This window comes from Macrobrachium rosenbergii, chromosome 35 (assembly GCF_040412425.1).
Source record: "Macrobrachium rosenbergii isolate ZJJX-2024 chromosome 35, ASM4041242v1, whole genome shotgun sequence".
Classification (NCBI taxonomy): Eukaryota; Metazoa; Arthropoda; class Malacostraca; order Decapoda; family Palaemonidae; genus Macrobrachium; species Macrobrachium rosenbergii.
Window position 1 is genome coordinate 4,372 of NC_089775.1, and position 13,632 is coordinate 18,003.

Below are 13,632 nucleotides of genomic sequence, written 5' to 3' on the forward strand. Positions count from 1 at the left end.
TTTTTTCATTTCCTTTTTCAGGATTATTTTTTATTGCCTTTTTCAGGATTATTTTTTATTTCCTTTTTTCAGCATTAATTTTTATTGCCTTTTTCAGGATTATTTTTTATTGCCTTTTTTGTTTCAGGATTATTTTTTATCGCCTTTTTTGTTTCAGGTTTATTTTTTAACTTTTTGTTGAAGTCAGTATTGAGATTATTTGAAATTTATATTTGGCCATCTGCTTAAACACAAGCAGAGTTTAAAGTCTTGTGGTTTCTTAAAAGTAATATTCAATTTAATTATTTTGATTAAAAAATGATTTTTCTTGACTCCCTTTTTCGTGACCTTTTCATTTGAAAGTGAAAAACTTTCATTGCATTTGCTTCCTCATCCCGAGGTCATCAAAAGTTCAGTTCAAGTTTGTATTGAACTTTCTTCTTCTGATTTTCAAAGCCAATTGCCTGAATGGGTGATTGACAAGTAAGCACAAGGAGGAGACTCCTGCAAGTTCTCGGCTCATTTCTTCAAGGACAGCAACTCTTTCGTCAAGTGACCTGCTGCTTGCAGTGCTGTGCCTGAGTCGTTATGCTGTCCGATGACATCAGTTTTGCTGGTAAGGGTTGAATCTCTTGAATCATTACCAGCAGACCGTATTTGTGATGACCCACATCCCTGTGAGGCTGTTATTTTGTAGCAATTGGGTGTGAATATCAATATTTAGATTGCAGATACTTTACTTAATTAGGTTTAATGCTGTGAAATAGACTCCATCTCCCTTTTGGTGTACAGTATCAGTAGGTCTGTACAAATCTAACATCATCATCTCTTTGCTAACAGTTGTTTGGTAAACTTGATTTTGACTGTGTATTTTCCTTCCAGAAATGAGAGAAGAAGAAGGGGACCTGTGCAGCCCATCTCCAGCCAAGCTTAAATAAGGCAGTGATGACCTTTCTGCTAACAGTGGTGATTATGATTAAAAAGTTTTATTTTTGCAAATATTTTGGTCTGTTCACCCTTGTTATCAATTGCACGGTTCCACATTCTGATGTTTGCTTTTTGTGGACCTCGTTACGTGACCGTTAGCCTTTCTGACGATTTGTGCTAAGTTTAATTTTGATTCATAAGCTTTTCAGTAAATATGAAAATAATTTTCCATTCATCAGAAGAGTCAAGGTCAATGAATGTCATACCTTTCCTTGTTGTGCAGTGTGGGTAGTAATAGCTGTCCATTCATATTAATGATTTAGAGGAGTATTTTCTGTATCACTGTTTGTTTTTTTTTTTTTTATTTTCGACAGTTTCATTCCTTCCAACATGATTGTGAAGTGCTTAATTCTTTTTCCAGGTGTGCAATTTTTGCCTTTAAAAAATCCTATGGCCAGTCCCATTATTGAGGAAGCATTGCACTTACAATGCAAGTTCTCGGCTCATTTGTTCAAGGACAGCAGCTCTTTCGTCATGTGACCTGCTGCTTGCAGTGCTGTGATGTGCTGTGCTGTGCCTGAGTCGTTATGCTGTCCGATGACATCAGCTTTGCTGGTAAGGGTTGAATCTCTTGAATCATTACCAGCAAACCCTATTCCTGATGACCCACAGCCCTTGGAGGCTCTGTTGTGCTTTGCTTTGAAGCATTTGGGTGTGAATGGCAATATTTAGATTGCAAATACATTACTGAATTAGGTTTAATGCTGTGAAATAGATTCCATCCCCTTTTTGGCATATCAGTAGACCTGTACAAATCTAACATCATCATCTCTTTGCTGACAGTTGTTTGGTGAACTTGATTTTGACTGTGTATTTTCCTTCCAGAAATGAGAGAAGAAGAAGGGGACCTGTCCAGCATAGCTCCAGCCAAGTTTAAATAAGGCAGTGATGACCTTTCTGCTAACAGTGGTGATTATGCACATGTTTCAGTTTGTTCACCCTTGTTATCAATTGCATGGTTCCACATTCTGATGTTCGCTTTTTGTGAACCTTCTTACATGACCATTAGCCTCTCTGGCGAATTGTGCTAAGTTTAATTTTTATTTATAAGCTTTTTAGTAAATATTAAAATAATTTTCCATTTATCAGAAGAATCAAGGTCACTGAATATCATTTATTTTTTCTGTGAGGAATATTTTCTATCACTTTTTTTTTTTTTTTTTTTTTTTAGTAAGTTGCATTCCTTCCAACATGGCTGTGTTGGTTGTGTTTTTTTTTTTTTTTTTCCAGTTGTGGAATTTTTTTGCATTTAAGTGTAAATGTCAGTATCAGTAATGTAAATGCATTTGTGAATTAGGTTTAATGTTGTGAATTAGATGCCACTTCTTAATGTTACAGTTTAATTATTTTTATTGCCCTTTTTTCATTTTTTTCTTTTTTTAATTGCCCTTTTCAGGTTAATTTTTTTTTACTTTCAGGAATCATTTTTTCATTGCTTTTTATGGTTTTTATTGCCTTTTTCAGGATTAATTTTTATTCATCTTTTGAATAATAACAAATTTTTTTTTTTTTAGGATAAAATTGCCTTTTTCAGTGATTCTTTTTTTTATTGCCTTTTTTTTTTATTGACATTTTGCAGAAATAGATTGAGATTTTTAAAATTTATGGGTTAGGTGTCATTTTTACTTTCTAACATATTTTTTTACTTGTTTTGATACAATTATTTTTTCAGAAATGAAATCTTTTGTTTATTTTTTTTATTTTTTTATTTTTTGGATAATTTTTTTGCCATTTTTTGCCATTTCAATTTGTAGGATAATTTGAATTTTTTACCATTATTATTTTTAAATGATTCCACATTTTGTCATTTTTTGTGGATTCTTGATTTTGATTTTAATTACTTTTTTTTTTTCAATTTTTTTTTTTTTATTGCTTATTTATTATTTTCTCATAAACATTTTAGCCAGGTTTTCTGGATTAATTTTTTTATTTGACTTTTACCATTATTTTTTTCTTTTTGAAGTTTTTAATTTTAATTTTTATTTATAAGCCTTTTCAATTTATTAAAATTTTATTATCCACATTCCTGAATATCACATTTTTTTTAATAACTTTTGAAAGTTGCATTACCCTTCCAACATGGCTGTTTGGCTGTGAATTTTTTTATTTTTTTTTTTTTTTTCCTTTTTGTGGAACTTTTTTGCATTTTCAGTGTAAATTCAGTTCAGTAATGTCCAATGCGTTTGTGAATTAGGTTTAATGTTTGATTAAACACAGTTTAATTTTAGTAATTTTTTAAGTTTTTTCCTTTTTTTATTAAGGACTTTTTTTTGTCCCTGAATTATTTTTTTTATTTTACTTTCAGAAAGAAGGATTATTTTTAATTCTTGCCTTTTTCTTGAATTTTTTTTATTTTTGATACATCAGGTTTTGAATTTCCTTCCCTGGTACACCATTTTTCCTTTTTTCCAGGATTTTTTATTTTTTCTGCATACATCTCCAATTGAATGTATTTTTTTTTACTTTGCTAAATTTTGTTTTTTCAAGAATTGATTTTTTCCACATTTTTTGGTTTTTGAAATTGAAATTTTTTGCCTGACGTCAGTCCACAATTGGGACAGGGGGTTTTTTACCCATTTTATTTTCTTCTCCACATTTCTTCAGGTTTTGTTTTTATTGCCAACATATTTTTTTTTTTGTTTACCATTATTATTTTCTGCATGCATTCCACATTCTGACGTTGTTTTGTGAAAAATTTTTTGCCATTAATTTGTAGACTAAAGGTTTTTTTTTTTATTTAAAACACCATTTATTAGGGTTTTTACGTCAGGTTTTTTCTTGAGAAATGTGCCAATTGTTTAGATATTTTTTTTATTTTTTTTCTTTATTTTTTTCTCCACATTCTGATGTCAGGTTTGTGGAATTTGAGAAATGTGTAAGTTCAATTGTGTAGATTTTTTTTTTGGTTACCATTATTATTTTTTGCATACATTGACATTCTTTTTCAGGTTTTTTGGAAATGAGAAATGTGCCAATTTGTAATACTTTTTTCCACCATAATTTTCTTACATTTACAACATTATTTGATTGTTCAGGGTTAATTTTTTATTGGCCTTCAACATCTCCACAGTGTCTTTTTTTGTGGAACCTTGAGAAATGTGCCCATTTTGTAGATATTTTTTTTATTGCTTTACATTATTATTTAGGGGTGACAATTATCAAAATAATTGTTAGATTTAGAGAAACTTCAGGTTTTTTGAGAAATGTGCCACAATTTGGATACTTTTTTTTTTGACCATTTTTATCCAGTATGGCCTGATTCACCTTTTTTGGAACCTTCCAGAAATGTGATTCACATTTTTAAATTTTTTTTTTTTTATTTTTATTACCATTATTGCATACATCTCCACATCCACATTCTTCAGGTTTTTTTGTGGAACCTTGAGAAATGTGCCAATTGTGTAGATACTTTTTGATTGTTTACCATTATTATTTTCTTGCATTTAATCCACATTCTGCCTGTCAGCTTTTTGTGGAACCTTGAGAAATGTGATACAATTTTCTGTAGACTGTCCATTTTTTTTGATTGTTCCACATTTTTATTTTTTTTATTGTCATCATATACATCCACATTCTGACGTCAGGTTTTGTGGACCTTCTGAAGTGACATTAACCTCTCTGGTGATTTATGCTAAGTTTAATTTTTATTTATAAGCTTTTCAGTAAATATTAAAATCATTTTCCATTTATCAGAAGAAAGGTCACTGAATATCATACCTTTCTTGAGGGGGATATTTTTTGTATCATTTTTTTTTTTTTTTTTTTGTGAGTTGCATTCCTTCCAACATGGCTGTGTTGGCTGTGAACTTTTTTTTTTTTTTTTCCAGTTTTTTTTTGCATTTAAGTGTAAATATCAGTATCAGTAATGTAAATGCATTTGTGAATTAGGTGTAATGTTGTGAAATAGACACCACTTCCCTTCTTCCCTTACAGTTTAATTATTTGTTACTTTTTAATTTTTTTTTTTTTAATAACTGACCTCTTCTGTTGACCTGTTACCATCTGTGACTTTCAGATGAACACCATTCTTTGGGAGCTTGAATTTCAAGCCAGTGGTTCCTGTGGGCTTGTTCCACATGAATAGGATTCATCTTCTGAATAATAACAAATCCAAAATCATCTCTTTAAGGTGGTTAAGTTTTTACTCAAAACTCCACAGTGTCTTTGTTTTAATATCTGTTACCACTTGATCATTGTGTCCTAAGTGGACATTCATGCAGAAATAGAGAGGTTTTTAAAGCCTTGTATATGGGTTAGGTGTCATTGGTTTTACTACTATGCTAACATATGTGTTTTGAACTTGATTTGACACTTGATACTTTTTTTGATTTTTACCATTATTTCTGCATTTATTCCACATTTTCAGAAATGAGAAATGTGCCACAATTGTGTAGATACTTTTTTTTTTTTTACCATTATTATTGTCTGCATATATCCACATTCTGACGTCAGCTTTTTGTGGAACCTTGAGAAATGTGCCACAATTTGTAGATACTTTTTTTGATTGTTTACCATTATTATTGTCTGCATATATATCCACATTCTGACGTCAGGGTTTTGTGGACCTTCTGAAGTGACTATTAACCTCTCTGGTGATTTATGCTAAGTTTAATTTTTATTTATAAGCTTTTTAGTAAATATTAAAATAATTTTCCATTTATCAGAAGAGGCTAGGTCACTGAATATCATACCTTTCTGTGAGGGGAGTATTTTCTGTATCACTTAATTTTTTTTTTTTTTTTGTGAGTTGCATTCCTTCCAACATGGCTGTGTTGGCTGTGAACTTCTTTTTTTCTTTTTCCAGTTGTGGAATTTTTTGCATTTAAGTGTAAATATCAGTATCAGTAATGTAAATGCGTTTGTGAATTAGGTGTAATGTTGTGAAATAGACACCACTTCTTCCCTTACAGTTTAATTATTTGTTACTTTTTAATTTTTTTCCTTTTTTTTAATAACTGACCTCTTCTGTTGACCTGTTACCATCTGTGACTTTCAGATGAACACCATTTCTTTGGGAGCTTGAATTTCAAGCCAGTGGTTCCTGTGGGCTTGTTCCACATGAATAGGATTCATCTTCTGAATAATAACAAATCCAAAATCATCTCTTTAAGGTGGTTAAGTTTTTACTCAAAACTCCACAGTGTCTTTGTTTTAATATCTGTTACCACTTGGTCACTGTGTCCTAACTGGACATTCAGGCAGAAATAGAGAGGTTTTTAAAACTTTGTATATGGGTTAGGTGTCATTGGTTTTACTACTATGCTAACATATGTGTTTTGAACTTGATTTTGACACAATATTTTCCTTTCAGAAATGAGAAATGTGCCACAATTGTGTAGATACTTTTTTGATTGTTTACCATTATTATTGTCTGCATATATCCACATTCTGACGTCAGCTTTTTGTGGAACCTTGAGAAATGTGCCACAATTGTGTAGATACTTTTTTGATTGTTTAAAATTAATATTGTCTACATATATCTCCACATTCTGACGTCAGCTTTTTGTGGAACCTTGAGAAATGTGCCACAATTGTGTAGATACTTTTTTGATTGTTTACCATTATTATTTTCTGCATATATCCACATTCTGACGTCAGGTTTTTGTGGAACCTTGAGAAATGTGCCACAATTGTGTAGATACTTTTTTGATTGTTTACCATTATTATTGTCTGCATATATATCCACATTCTGACGTCAGTTTTTGTGGACCTTCTGAAGTGACTATTAACCTCTCTGGTGATTTATGCTAAGTTTAATTTTTATTTATAAGCTCTTCAGTAAATATTAAAATCATTTTCCATTTATCAGAAGAGTCAAGGTCACTAAATATCATACCTTTCTGTGAGGGGAGTAATTTCTGTATCACATTGTTTTTTTTTTTTTTTTTGTGAGTTGCATTCCTTCCAACATGGCTGTGTTGGCTGTGAACTTTTTTTTTTCTTTTTCCGGTTGTGGAATTTTTTGCATTTAAGTGTAAATATCAGTATCAGTAATGTAAATGCGTTTGTGAATTAGGTGTAATGTTGTGAAATAGACACCACTTCTTCCCTTACAGTTTAATTATTTGTTACTTTTTAATTTTTTCTTTTTTTTATAACTGACCTCTTCTGTTGACCTGTTACCTTCTGTGGCTTTCAGATGAACACCAATTCTTCGGGAGCTTGAATTTCAAGCCAGTGGTTCCTGTGGGCTTGTTCCACATGAATAGGATTCATCTTCTGAATAATAACAAATCCAAAATCATCATCTCTTCCAGCTGGTTAAGTTTTTACTCAAAACTCCACAGTGTCTTTGTTTTAATATCTGTTACCACTTGGTCACTGTGTCCTAACTGGACATTCAGGCAGAAATAGAGAGGTTTTTAAAACTTTGTATATGGGTTAGGTGTCATTGGTTTTACTACTATGCTAACATACGTGTTTTGAACTTGATTTTGACACAATATTTTCCTTTCAGAAATGTGAAATGTGCCACAATTGTGTAGATACTTTTTTTTTATATTTACCATTATTATTGTTGCATATATATCCACATTCTGACGTCAGCTTTTTGTGGAACCTTGAGAAATGTGCCACAATTGTGTAGATACTTTTTTGATTGTTTATCATTATTATTGCATGCATTTATATCCACATTCTGACATCAGCTTTTTGTGGAACCTTGAGAAATGTGCCACAATTGTGTAGATATTTTTTTTTTTTTTTATTTTTACCATTATTATTTTCTGCATATATCTCCACATTCTGACGTCATTTTTTGTGGAACCTTGAGAAATGTGCCACAATTGTGTAGATTTTTTTTTTTTTGTTTACCATTATTATTGTCTGCATATATCTCCACATTCTGACGTCAGGTTTTTTTGAAATGTGCCATTTGTGTAGATTGAGAATTATTATTTTCTGCATAAACATCTCCACATTCTGACGTCATTTTTTGTGAAAGTCTAGGTTTTTGAAATATTTTTTTTTTTTTACCATTATTATTTTTGCAGTTACATCTCCAACATTGTGACGTCAGGTTTTGTGGAATTTTTGCAGAAATGTGCCATTAATTGTGTAGATACTTTTTTTATTTTTTACCATTTTTATTTTTTTCTTCTTTTCATACATCTCCACATTTTGAGTGGTTTTTGTTTTATCATCTCTTTTGGTTAATTTTGTCAAACTCCACAGTGTTTTGTTTTGTTTTTTATCACTTGTCCTAATACATTCAGGTTTTGTGGAAGGTTTTTAAAACTTTTATATATGGGTTAGAAGTGTCTTTGGTTTTACTACATCTAACATTCCACATTTTGACGTTTGACACAATGGAACCTTTTGAGAAATGTGCCACAATTGTGTAGATACTTTTTTTTTATTTACCATTATTATTTTCTGCATACATCTCCACATTCTGACGTCAGGTTTTTGTGGAACCTTGAGAAATGTGCCACAATTGTGTGATACTTTTTTTTTTATTTTTTTATTTTTTCTGCATTTCTCCACATTCTGATGTCAGGTTTTTGGAATTTGAGAAATGTGCCACAATTGTGTAGATACTTTTTTTATTTACCATTATTATTTTCTGATCTCCACATTCTGACGTCAGGTTTTTGTGGAACCTTGAGAAATGTGCCACAATTGTGTAGATACTTTTTTTTTATTTACCATTATTATTTTCTGCATACATCTCCACATTCTGACGTCAGGTTTTTGTGGAACCTTGAGAAATGTGCCACAATTGTGTAGATACTTTTTTGATTGTTTACCATTATTATTGTCTGCATATATCCACATTCTGACGTCAGCTTTTTGTGGACCTTCTTACGTGACCATTAACCTCTCTGGCGATTTATGCTAAGTTTAATTTTTATTTATAAGCTCTTCAATAAATATTAAAAATAATTTTCCATTCATCAGAAGAGTCAAGGTCACTGAATATCATACCTTTCCTTGAGGGGAGTATTTTCTGTATCACTGTTTTTTTTTTTTGTCAGTTTCATTCCTTCCAACATGGCTGTGTTGGCTGTGAACTTTTTTTTTCTTTTTCCAGTTGTGGAATTTTTTGCATTTAAGTGTAAATATCAGTATCAATATTGTGAATACATTTGTGAATTAGGTTTAATGTTGTGAAATAGACCCCACTTTCCTTCTTGGCAAATCAGTACTTACAGTTTAACTAATTATTTGTTACTTAATTTTTTCTTGTTTAATAACTGATGTCTTCTGTCTGTATTTCCTATTACCATCTGTTACTTCTTTCAGATGAACACCATATTCTTCTGGAGCTTGAATTTCAAGCCAGTGGTTCCTGTGGGCTTGTTCCACATGAATAGGATTCATCTTCTGAATAATAACAAATCCAACATCATCTCTTCCAGCTGGTTAAGTTTTTACTCAAAACTCCACAGTGTCTTTGTTTTAATATGTGTTACCACTTGGTCACTGTGTCCTAACTGGCCATTCAAGCAGAAATAGAGAGTTTTTTTAAAGCCTTGTATATGGGTTAGGTGTCATTGGTTTTACTACTATGCTAACATACGTGTTTTGAACTTGATTTTGACACAATATTTCCCTTTCAGAAATGTGAAATGTGCCACAATTGTGTAGGTACTTTTTTTTTTATTTACCATTATTATTGTCTGCATTTATATCCACATTCTGACGTCAGGTTTTTGTGGAACCTTGAGAAATGTGCCACAATTGTGTTGATACTTTTTTTTTTATTGTTTACCATTATTATTGTCTGCATTTATATCCACATTCTGATGTCAGGTTTTTGTGGAACCTTCTGAAGTGACTATTATCCTTTCTGGTGATGTCTGCTAAGTTTGATTTTCAAGTTTGGTTTTCATTTATGTGCTTTTCAGTAAATATTGAATAAATCTCTCTTTATATATCAGAAGTTACGATCAAAGTTTATCAAACCCTTCCTTGTTCTGCAATGTGGGTCGTTTAGCTGTGCAGACATTCTTATAACTGATTTAGAAGAAGATTTTTGTCACCTTCTTAACCTTTTTTTTCTACTTTACTTCAGAAAGAATCTTCATGGCCATTCTTTTGGGAGAGAAACTTTGATTGATCATCAAGTCTACTGAGGAATTGAAACCAAGTGTGGATGTCTGGTGATTTTTCAGGAAGTATAGATTTTAAGTAAGTACAGTTTAGATTTGTTGGTAGTCATAGCCTTTTTAAATGGAAAGATTTGAGTATAGATCAACACTGGGTGTAAAGCATGGAAAGCAGTGTCTATTATGATTAGAGAAGTATTTTTGAATTTTACTTTTCATAATGTGACATTCCAGAGGTCTTTTCTTCTGTAGCGTCTTTCAAATGAACATCATATTCTCTGGGAGCTTGAATTTCAAGTCAGAGGTTCATGTGTGCTGGTTCCATATGAATAGGGGTTTATCTTCTGAATAATAATAATAATAATAATAATAATGGCAAACCCATGGAAATTATTAGCTGAACCCCGTCTTAACCAAGTTCCCATTTCTACAAATAGGAAGTTTTAAGGACATATCATTTTAAGGACAATTGATTGTAGTGACCAGCGTCAACACTAAAGGAATTTGTAGTCTCTTGCTTTCCATAAGAATATTTTCTTTTTCTCCCCTCTCTTGCTTTCCATAAGAACATTTTCTTTTCTCTTGCTTTCCACAAGAATATGTTCTCTCTCTCTCTCTCTCTCTAGAAGGAAAATCTCTCTCTCTCTCTCTCTCTCTCTCTCTCTCTTCTCTTTTGCTGTCCATAAGGATATTTTTTCTCTCCCTCTCTTGCTTTCCATAAGATCTTTTCTTTCTCACTCTTGGTCTTGGGAAGAACTTCCCCTGGGGATATATGATCTGCCTTTTTTTTTTTTTTTTTTTTTTTTTTTTTTTAACACCTGGCTAAGGTGGCCCAATTTAAGGTTCCCTTCAGTGGCCCTTTACCCCACAGCCTGGGGGCTGACTTTCCTAACTGGACATTAGGCAGAAATCGAGAATTGGTTCTGGTAGCCTTATGGCCTTGCACTATAGGTTTTAGGGGTGTCATTATTTGTTCTGTTTTGCTAACATATTTGGTGAACTTCATTTTGACAATATATTTCCCTTCCAGAGATCAAAAATGAAATAATAAGAGGAACTACTGAAGTCGTAGAACTATCAAAGAAGGCCCAGGAAAGAAGACTGCAGTTTAGAGAAGACCTGAGAGGGAAAACAAATTGTCAGAGGACGATGTGTTTGACCAGAGCCAGGTGGAGGAGGAAAAGCTGTCAGAAACATCGACCCCACACAGAAGTGGGAAAAGATGCAGAGAAAGAAGACATGCTCCCTCCATAATTGAGACAGGATCCCTCAGGTGTGTTCACCAGTATCTCCATGATGTGGATTTGTGGGACACTGCCAATGAGGCTCCGGTAAGTAACAAGATTGCTGCTGCTACAGCGATCAGAAGTCTGTAGTAGGAGAATAATGTATAAAAAGAACTCAAGCCTTATCCTAATATTTTAATTCAAATCTGTGTGACAGCACAACCCTCCCTAACTAGTCTGTGAACTTGAATCTGATTACACAAGTACATAGAAAATGTTAATCCAATCTCTTCTTCTTATTTGAATTTTGTTGGCCATCAGATCCACCCTAACCTGAATACCTTAACCTAATTATCATGAGGAAAAGCAGCCCAAGTATCATAATGATAAGCAATATTATTTTAAATAGGGTTTTTTTTAACAGTATTTATCTTGGAGTGCTTATTTTACAGAAACCACAAAAAATATATAGAAAAAGTCCTTGAATCTAAGTGGTTAGACTCACTCCTAATGAATAATGGACCAAAAATTATTTTTCTCCTTCAGCAAGGTAGCAAATGTCCTTTGCACTGTTATACACAAAATGCAAAGGTACAGTAAGTATAAGGTTTTTGTGTCAAATTCAGATAGTTCTTCCAGTCCTTGAGAACTTTTATTGCATCAAATAATAATCTAGCACAGACCCACTGGTCATTTTTTTTATAATGAACTGGCATCTTTATCTGTGTGGGTTCAGGAATTTCCACTTCCAATTTTGCAGGTGTAAAGCCAACTTCCCACAGTGTAGGGCACAATCAGTATACAGTAATTATAAATGAGTATAGTGTACCTAGACCTTCCTGTGCCTTGGATCTCAAATAGGACACTACATGTGTATTCATATACCACACAGAATGAACACAGCAAATGCACCAGTCTTTCCCTTCAAACCTTGTACAAATTATCTTGACAGTCACCATCATCTATCATGAAACCACCAAGTGGCTGGAGGCATGCACATTGCATTCCTCCTACAAGCTGAATGAAAGTAGTTCCTCCCTACTGGAAGGTCCACCATTAATGAAAGGTCCACCAAAGAACAACAATTCAAGACTCATTAACTAGTAACAAATCAAAAAGGCTGTGTTTTTAAAACCAACCAACGAAGATAATTAAGATACTGTTAATTTTTGTACACATTTTTCTTTGTTACTTGTCTCTCTCCTCTCAGTATTCCTAAGGTAATGTCAGCATGCAAATCTTGAAGAAGCATTGGGCCCAGAGATTTACATATTTTGACATCTCAACAGACAGGGGTTTAGCAGTACCTTGAAATGAGTTCATATCCTGGGTTGAATGTGAGAAAGAAAATATGCTAACTATTGACTGGACAAACATGCATTGAATACTAAAGTAGGTTTTTTGTTTTCCAGGTAGATATGAAGAGGACCTTGTCAGCAGAGCAGGAGAAGAGATTCCTCTTGTGGGCTGGAAGGGATTTTCAATTGTTTTGCCCTGGTATCCCTTACTAAGCCACCAGCTAGAAAACAGCTACTGTGTGTTTGAGCCAGCCCCTTATACAGCAGGTCTTTTTAGCATTGAGGGGCTAATCTGACGGGGAATATAACTGGTATACTGCAAAGTAGCTCTTGCTGAAATAGAGAGCTACTAGATATTTTCAAAAAAATATACTTTGGTTGTGTTTTGCTAATATCCCTATTCATCTACATTCTAGCTCTCTGAAATAGAGCCAAAATAAAGAAGGTAAGCACAGAGGTCAGGAAGCAATAGGTGAACCCTACACTATTTGCAAATGCCGTGGTTTGTTGGTCATGTTATGTTTGAACTTGTCAAGAGTGGACCACTAATGGCTGTGGTAATATTAAAATGCCAGACAGAACGTAGAGATAACCAGTCATTCATTGTCAAGAGTAGAGCATTGATGGCTGTGGTAACACGAAAGGGTCGGACGAAACCTATAGGTAATCAAAATCTTTGTGGAGAGCTGAGCATTGATGTCAGTGGTAATGTAATGTCGGAGAACTTACAGATAAGGTGAATGAGGAGGGCATGAATAATGACCTTAAATGTGGGAATATAAACCCTGTAAGAGGTGCAAAAAAGAGACCAGGTGGACATGTACTGCCAGTTTATTAAGAAAGGCCGTTTATAAAGCGGCGTGCCGACGTATTTCAATAGGATGCTGGTTCTCAATGTGAAACGACAAATAAATACAAATGTAGAGATAAAATGACAATAATGTTCTGACACGCAAACGGCCACAAATGAATCTATAACAAATTTACGTAAAATGGCTTTTAACGTTACCTAAGTTTATGGGAAAGCCACTTGAGAAAACGAGGGTGAATACAGAAACCCCTTGAGGTTTTTTTTGGGTTTAACTTTGTTTC

The 13,632-nt window shown here is 33.0% G+C and overlaps 1 long non-coding RNA gene across 1 annotated transcript; it reads left to right on the top strand.

Annotated features, from left to right (window-relative positions):
- LOC136856266 (uncharacterized) lies at positions 1 to 11,177 on the top strand. Its single transcript, XR_010858293.1, has 6 exons — positions 1 to 595; positions 862 to 945; positions 1,328 to 1,521; positions 1,792 to 1,875; positions 9,983 to 10,098; positions 11,047 to 11,177. It is a non-coding gene; the product is annotated as an uncharacterized lncRNA (long non-coding RNA).
- The last annotated feature ends 2,455 nt before the right edge of the window (positions 11,178 to 13,632 follow it).